At 40.6% G+C, this 7,972-nt stretch overlaps 1 long non-coding RNA gene across 1 annotated transcript; it reads left to right on the plus strand.

Annotated features, from left to right (window-relative positions):
- The first annotated feature begins 913 nt into the window (after positions 1-913).
- On the plus strand, positions 914-7,968 carry LOC130382346 (uncharacterized). The gene is made up of 3 exons (XR_008895551.1): positions 914-1,058; positions 6,074-6,160; positions 7,901-7,968. It is a non-coding gene; the product is annotated as an uncharacterized LOC130382346 (long non-coding RNA).
- The last annotated feature ends 4 nt before the right edge of the window (positions 7,969-7,972 follow it).

Genomic DNA, 7,972 nt, shown 5'->3' on the forward strand with positions numbered 1-7,972 from the left:
TGACTCCCAAAGACACAATTAAGATACTATATATAGGATGTTGTGCCAAATAAAATGTCTGTTGCGTGGCTTATGGCTGATGGCAAAGGATTTCAGGGTAGGCTTTCAACAGGGACTATGATGAACCTTTTTTTTAAAAACTACTTTCTTTCGGTAGCAGTTCTCCCAAGTCTTTATGTAACATTGCTGCCATCTAGTGACCATCATATACAGTTCTCCTGATTTGTATTTATCCTACATTGATACTGTACCGGTCGTTCTCGTTTTATGGAAATTAATTGTAATTAGTTGTTTGATAAGGTATTTTAAACAAATATCGTTCTGTTTCAATATATTTAACATTAAAAAGCAAAAAAATGGCATGGTAACCATTCAAGACGTATACATAATACAAATGAAAGTTAGTTGTTTGATAAAGTATTATAAACAAATATCGTTCTGCATCAATATAGTTAACATTAAGCTAAACAATTGCATAGTATACATCCAAGACGTATGCATAATACAAATTAAAGACCTACAAGTATCTACCTCAATATGCCCAAATGTGTTATTAATAGAACTTAAACTATGTCCACTGAAGCTGAAGGAACACCGAATTAACACCCGTTAATTATGTGCACAAAGTTGATTTCAGGGGTAATACATATTTTTAATGTGTAAAGTATTCATGTTTATGTCTTATTACCTTACTGCCAATGGCAATACGCTGTTTGATAGCCATTCTAAATGTCGTATAATTATTACGTGGTTATCACCTACGTATAATCGTGCATGTTTATTATCACTCCAACGCACTGGGCGTCCCGTCTGCTCTGTATTCTCTAAATACAAGACGCACGTGTTACCTCTGTGTTGCTGTTTAGTTACGTATCTTACGTATTTTACGCAAATATTTTTCCGTAAACGGAGGCCGAGGTGAAGGAAGTGGTTCCGCGGCGGACGACTGATCGGCTCATCGAGACATCACAGCGCCTCGGGTGAATGGATGAAAGTCTATCAGTCGCTTGAATGTGAGTCTATATTCTCAACGTCGGACTAGAGGCAATATAGACCAGGTAAAATACGTTCTCTTTGTATTATGTTGCACTACGTTGTAATATTCCTGGAGGTATCGGCCTTCCCCACATAGAGTCCTAACGGCAGGCTATAGTTGTCGGCTAGCACGATGCTGCACACATGCATGTTGTTTCCAACGCTACACCGACCAGTCCCGTGCTAATGCTAAGGCTAATGCTAAAGCGAGAACAAGTACACCTCCATCTAATCGCCGACTGACAGTTTTGGAAAGCAAATCGTATGTATCGAATACAGAACAACGGGCTGTAAACGATATGTTGGCCCTAGGCAGGCGCTGGGGTGGCTGGTTTAGCTAGCGCATGCTAGTGCACTTTTAGACGTAGCGCATGCTAGTACGAAGGCAAGTGTGGGTGCTAGAGTGTGGGTCCTGGTCTGGATGCCGGAGTGTGTCTGCTTAAGAGGCTAATGGGTGCTAGTACTAGTGTGGGTTCTGGTTTGGATGCTGGAGTGTGGGTGCTTTGGATGCTAGTGTGGGTGCTGGTTTGGAGGCTAGAGTTTGGGTGCTGGAGTCTGGACGCTGGAGTGTGAGTGCTGGAGCGTGGGTGCTGGAGCGTGGGTGCTGGAGGGTGGGTGCTGGTTTGGAGGCTAGATTGGGTGCTGGAGTGTGGTGCTGCTAGTGTGATGAACTGTCTTCTAGTTGACCATCAAGGGGTCCACCTGTCGTGCCCTTTTTCGTTGTCGGTATCTTGATATAACGAGTTATTACGAGTTCAAATGCATTAGCTTTGCTTTTCCATTGCTGACAACTATCATTTTTTATTATCAAAGTAACTAAACAGTTCCAGGTATTTTATGATAACCGGCGTTTCATGTTTACTATGAATGCCAAAACACGGTTTTGTCTCGGCTAGCACAGTTGTGCAAAGCATTACAAGAAATCTGCTGTTTAAATAACTGTATGACGACAGATGGTGTTGAATGTCTGGGAGAACTTTCTATTGATTCATTTTGGGAGGTGGAGTATTTTCTCATGCCATACAGACGACCGTTCTTTCAGTGGCACTTTGCTGACTGAAATACAACCAGGTTCCTATTGTTTACACATAAGAAAACAGTAAAGGCATTGTATCGTCCTGAAAACATCAGTTTTCTGCAACTATCCAAAAGGCTGGATTACACACAGAAGCTTGTTGCGTGCTTGTGACAGCCATGAAGAGAGGTGATAAGAGCATGAAAAAGCTGCAGGGCTTTGTGGAGCACTGTAACAACCACTTAATGATAGAGAACACCCAGTGCCCTGTCATTAAATTGACCTCACTGTGCAACCCATGGAACTCAACCCTCAAAGGCACATTGCTGCTTATTATGAGAGCTACTTATGACTGGTAATACACTATGTATGACCACTATATCTCTAGCACTTTATTGTAAAAATAGTTTTTGGAGTTAAAATGCCTTTTTTTTAAGTTAAACAATTATGTATCCAGGATGATCATCTCTTTGACAGGCATGTGTGGTGCTCTTGCAAGTAGTTCAATTGTTTCGTCTGTCGTCTTTGGCCCAAAAAGGTTTAAATCAGGCTAGCAGCCATCAACCATGATTTTAAATAGTTATGTTCTCTGTGTAAACCAGGATTTAGATAACATTTCTTAAACTATCTCTGGAGGTAAAATTAGGCATCTATCACATGGTTAACCAAAGGTAAACCGAGGCTCTGACGATGTACAGTTTATGACAACTCCATGTAGAGGAGGCTGCTTTTCCCTTAATGCACATATTATGAACATCATTAATGATGAGTACAGGGGTGTATGACCGTGAGTGTGTATGTTGGTGTGCAATTTGTTTGTTGATGGTCAATGTACTGTAAGAACTCCATGAGTAGGAGGACAGCCTGTGTCTGTACTGTATGTTTGCAATATATTGTTTGTATTTTAACAGCAGATACTGAATGTTTTCAAGACCAATTCCCTTCGGGACGATAAAGTTTCTCGTCTTGGTCATCCGCCACCCTGTTTGCGGAATCACGATATGAATACCAGCGAAAGTCAATGGGGAACATGTCTATAGTCATGTGGGCTTTGGCCCAGTGAGATGTTGTTTGCCTTTCTTTCACACCGGATTATACCACTTTGTTACACTCACAATAGTAATCTTGTGTCTACGAGAAAATCTAGAATGTTGACATTTCATGTCAAACGTAAGTCATTGATAAAATTGCCACATGGTTAAGCCACCTGCAAACATTGACAAAGTACTTCGTATGTTGTATAAATAATATGCTGCAGGGGAGGTATCAGTTGGCACCTAGTGTGTCTAAACTCAGGCTGTTCAAGTGTGTATGTACCACAGTACCAGTATTATTTATTTGGTTAGGTAAAATATATATTTTCTTAGGGTTAGGGCGCACATGAAATGTGCTGTTCCTTGTCTGTGCCCTTACATGAATGGCTGATAAGATTAAAGAATATTTATTTGTACTAATGTACTGTTCATGTTTAATTAAAAAAATATCAAGAATATAAACATCACTACACAATAAACCAAAAGGTTTATAGTGCAATCATCTTAACCATGTATTTAATCCTGCATCTTCAACTGCGCGATAAGCCTGTAAATACTATAAGCACGCCCAAGCCTTTGTTGATTTTCCTTGTATCGATCTGAGTTGGTTGACAATTTTAGTAGTATTTTAGTTTTTACCTACATCGATATCCATGTACATTATACCATCATGCTAATGTTGAAGAACAGCTCTGGAAGAAAAGAAAGCGGGACTGACCACTCATAGTCGACTAGTAGGAAGCTCCTAGGTAAAGTTTTTTTAGTCGAGTAATCACATTTTGTGCTATGATAAGCATGTGCTTCAATTGTTATTACATTTAAAAGAATGAGCGTCTCACAGGCACTTATCACCCATCATCTGAAAGTGAAATAAGCGGCATAGCACTGCTGGGTTGGTTGAGTATTTAAGAATGCATCAGTACAAATTTGTAATTTTAATATGGATATTCACCCCCCCCAATTCAGCACTCCTCTCTATAGGGCCATAGTTCAATCTGTCAATATTTCTACACAACAGGTCAGTGAAATACAAACGACCCTGCAACAAACTGAAACGTAAGCAAACAGACTACATATCGCGTTTTAAAATGTCCCCAGTGGATAAATCGCAGTTGAGATGTCTCACTAGCTCTACAATGGTTAAAAGCAGGTGAAAAAATATCGCGTGTCTGTCAAATACATCCACTAAATGAAATGCATATTAAAACGTATACATAACCTTCGCTATGTGTGTATATCTCAGATTTTTTTTTCTGGACCAATTAAAAAATTAGGTTGACAAACTAGGCATCGTCGGGATTTGGACCATGTATCCGATTACAGTTTGGGGATATTTGTTGAATCCCTGAATCCCTATTATGATTCCCTACAGGAATACTTATCGCTGCCTTAAAGGCCCACCATGCAACTTCGGGAATTTCTTCGCTGTTTTCTTGGTTTTGGCACGCACATTTCTCTACACAGCGCCCCCTACAGCTTCGTAGTAGATATTTTACAACACTGCCGTAACAACTCGTTGGCGACCCTTCCCCATGCACTTCTACGCGAGCCATGTGCATTTGTTTTCAAAGAAGCCGGCGAATGCGTGGAGCCATGTCCGAAGTAAATGTTCATGAAGTGTAGGCAAGGTTATACATTTTTAAAATGGTGTATTTGTATTGCAATAAACATAAAGCCATCCTTTTTTATAGTTGACGGGGAGAATTTATATCCTAGATTATAATTTTTTTATCTTAGGTTGAACAGAACAATCAGTGTGAGAGTGTTGGCCAACATAATAATCTAAATAAACAAGAACCTGGATTCGGGGATTCAGTCTGTATCAGGGGGACGAGACAGACGAACAGCAAAACACCAATGGAAACAAAGGTGTTTATATGGTTGCAACCAAGCAAGCTAGAAACATACAGGGCTCACAACAAAACGGTTGAGAAAACAATTTTTACAGGGCTCACAACAAAATGGTTTGATCAAACACATGTGTACAGTACAGAGACTATCAACATCAAGAATACCACGAGGACAAAGTTCACCCAAGGGTACTTTCAATTTCAAAAGCAACACGGCGAAGTCGGAGTCTGATTTGCAGTCTTCTTTTTCTTTCAGTTCACGCTATTCCTGAAAAGCTTGCCCAATGTTTACTCGTGTCTGGCCTCTCTGCCGGTCAGTCTCCCTTTTCTCTTCTTCTGTTCCTCCGACATTGGGTTTCTCTGTCTCTTCTTAGTCGGCTGATCTATGATGAATGTAACAATCCCTTAGTTACTTGTGTTTATATCGAGCCGGTTCCGTGTTTGGGGGTCTGTGCCGTAAAGCAATTTGTTACTTTGCGAGACCCGAGACTCCCGCGAGAGTGGGCGGCGGGTCGCCGACAGAAACATATTCCTTTTCTCCGCCAAGATGCGCAAGGGGGAGTTGAAACAACGAACAATCAAACAAAAATGTATAATGGAACCATCACAATGACTCCTAGCCTGTTATATGAAGGTAAATCAAGCCAAAAAAGTTGCATAGTTCCCCTTTCACTCGTGTCTGATCTCTTTTCTGGTCCATTCTTCTTTTGTTCCACCGACAGTCGCCTCTTGGGTTCCTTATCAGTCGATTGATCCATGATGAATGCAACAATTGCCTCGCAACTGGCTGTTTATATCTAGCCGGTGCCATGTTTGGGTGTGTGTCTGTGCCGTAAAGCATTTTCGAAACTACAATCTGACTACATTTTCGAGGATACTTCCGCTGCGTCACATCCGGAATGTCCCGGTCCGAGCAGATCAAGTTGCATATGCGCTTTTTCACTGTAGAGGCGACATGGGAAAATGACACACCCACCAATCGACCCAGAAATGGATGCAGAACCATCAGCATAACTCTCAACCTGCATACTTAATGTAATTTTGGCTAAAAAAGTTGCATATTGGGCCTTTAAAATAGCTAATCAAGAAGTAAGTCGTTTTTTTCTGCATTGTACCAATACTGTCTTTTTGTGTCTCAGGGTGCTTCTGGACTGGATGAAAGCATCTCTATCATGAAGCCCAGATTAATTGCTGTATCCTTCCCCAGACGACCTCTGAACCTACCTGTGAGTAGAATTCAATGCCAAATATTGAGCTTTTCAAAATAATGCTACTTAAAGGGGACCTATTATGCTTTTCGACTTTTATGACCTATAAACGTTGTTATAATGATTGATAGTCATGTTTAACCATGCACAAAAAACGATGTACATTTTCGGGAAACTATTCCTCTCATCTGGGCGCTTTCAGCCTTCTCTGTCAACGCTCGGTTTCGTCCTTCTCCGCCCCCTCGCCCCCCTCCTGCCAACCCAACTCCGTTGTGATTGGTTACCTTCCTTGGAGCGCGCGCGCGGGCAGATTTGACCAGGCATATGGGGGCGCGGCAGGAGTACGTCTACGTAGATGTTTCCCGGAAATTAATCGCAAGTGAATCGCAATCGTTGTCCCGAGTGTTTAGCGCTCTGCACAGCCACCCCAGACTGTCAGCAGGGAATACGTCGAAATGCATGTATGTCATTATTTGACACTTTAGTATGGTTAAACATGACTATCAATCATTATAACAACGTTTATAGGTCGTAAAGTCGAAAAAGCATGATAGGTCCCCTTTAGACTTCATTTGTTTCACCTGAAGATAATGTTATCAGTCATCTTATTGTTCGTATAGCAATGTTTTCTGGGGACCAATTTTTTCCAAATTGCAAACCAATTCACAATAGGCCTTATCTTTAAATCGTGAGAAGAATGAATTTGCGCATAAATGAACATTCTTGACTATTTTTACTGCTATTTCCACATTGCCTTATATATAGGATCTTAAACCAGCCATTTTCGAAGAGATAAATCACAGCTTTGCTTTATGCACGTGTCATTGAAAACATAATACACGTGTTAAATACTTGTCCTCTCATCAGTAAAACAAACAGAATGTACACTAGCCTTTCATACCAGATTCAATGTTAAAAGTACAATTATCAGAACAATACAACCATTCAGTACTATCAAAATGCTTCTTGTTTAACGTTTTTTCCAATGCTCATGCCGAACAGGTAGGCTTGTGTTTAAGTGCAGCTATTGTTATCAGAAAGTCAATCAATCAATCACTCAATTCAAACAGTCAACAATCGATTTGTTGTTTGGTATACTGCAGATATAAATCTTAAATCAAAGAGTATGGAAGGGGGGGGCAGAGCGTGTACCATTAAGGCCTAGTCCTTACCTCAGCCACCGAGGTTTGATTCCTGATCGTGGTCCTTTCCTGCATGTCTTATCGCCCCATACATTCCTGTCTCTAGATTAAAAAACGATAAAACCTTTAAAATACAATTAAATAAACAATATATATATTTGTAATAATAATAAAAAAAAATATGGCAGAATTTCTGCAAATTTATTAGGTGACCCAAATAAAATCTCCCGCGACCCACTTGTGGGTCGTGTCCCAGTATTTGGGAAACATCTAGAGCTAGAGAACAATCAAATATTTAGCAAGCTAGTGATGTCTGGTTAGCTTGCTAAATATTTCATTGTTCTCTATATGTCATATGAAATGTGAGATATTTTATGGCACTTGTGTAGGATGATTTCTAGACTTCCCCTCCGGTATAAATGATCTGTGATTCAGTCGACCAGCAGTCCTTCAAAGCCATCTTCATTAATAACATGCGTTTATTACCCTGGATTTCTTTAGTCTCTGTGCTGTCAATTAAGGTTACATGTTGAATACCATTGACTTTCTTAGTTCAGTACATCACTTAGCAGGAACCTCTGGGCCCGCAGTGAGCGTCTCTCTTCCTGCTCTCCAGTGAACTCTTGCGGGAGGAGGATGAAATGAGATAGAAGTGGACGACAGGAGGAGCCCAGCCTGACCCCCCCCC

Source organism: Gadus chalcogrammus, chromosome 5 (genome assembly GCF_026213295.1).
Source record: "Gadus chalcogrammus isolate NIFS_2021 chromosome 5, NIFS_Gcha_1.0, whole genome shotgun sequence".
Taxonomy (NCBI): Eukaryota; Metazoa; Chordata; class Actinopteri; order Gadiformes; family Gadidae; genus Gadus; species Gadus chalcogrammus.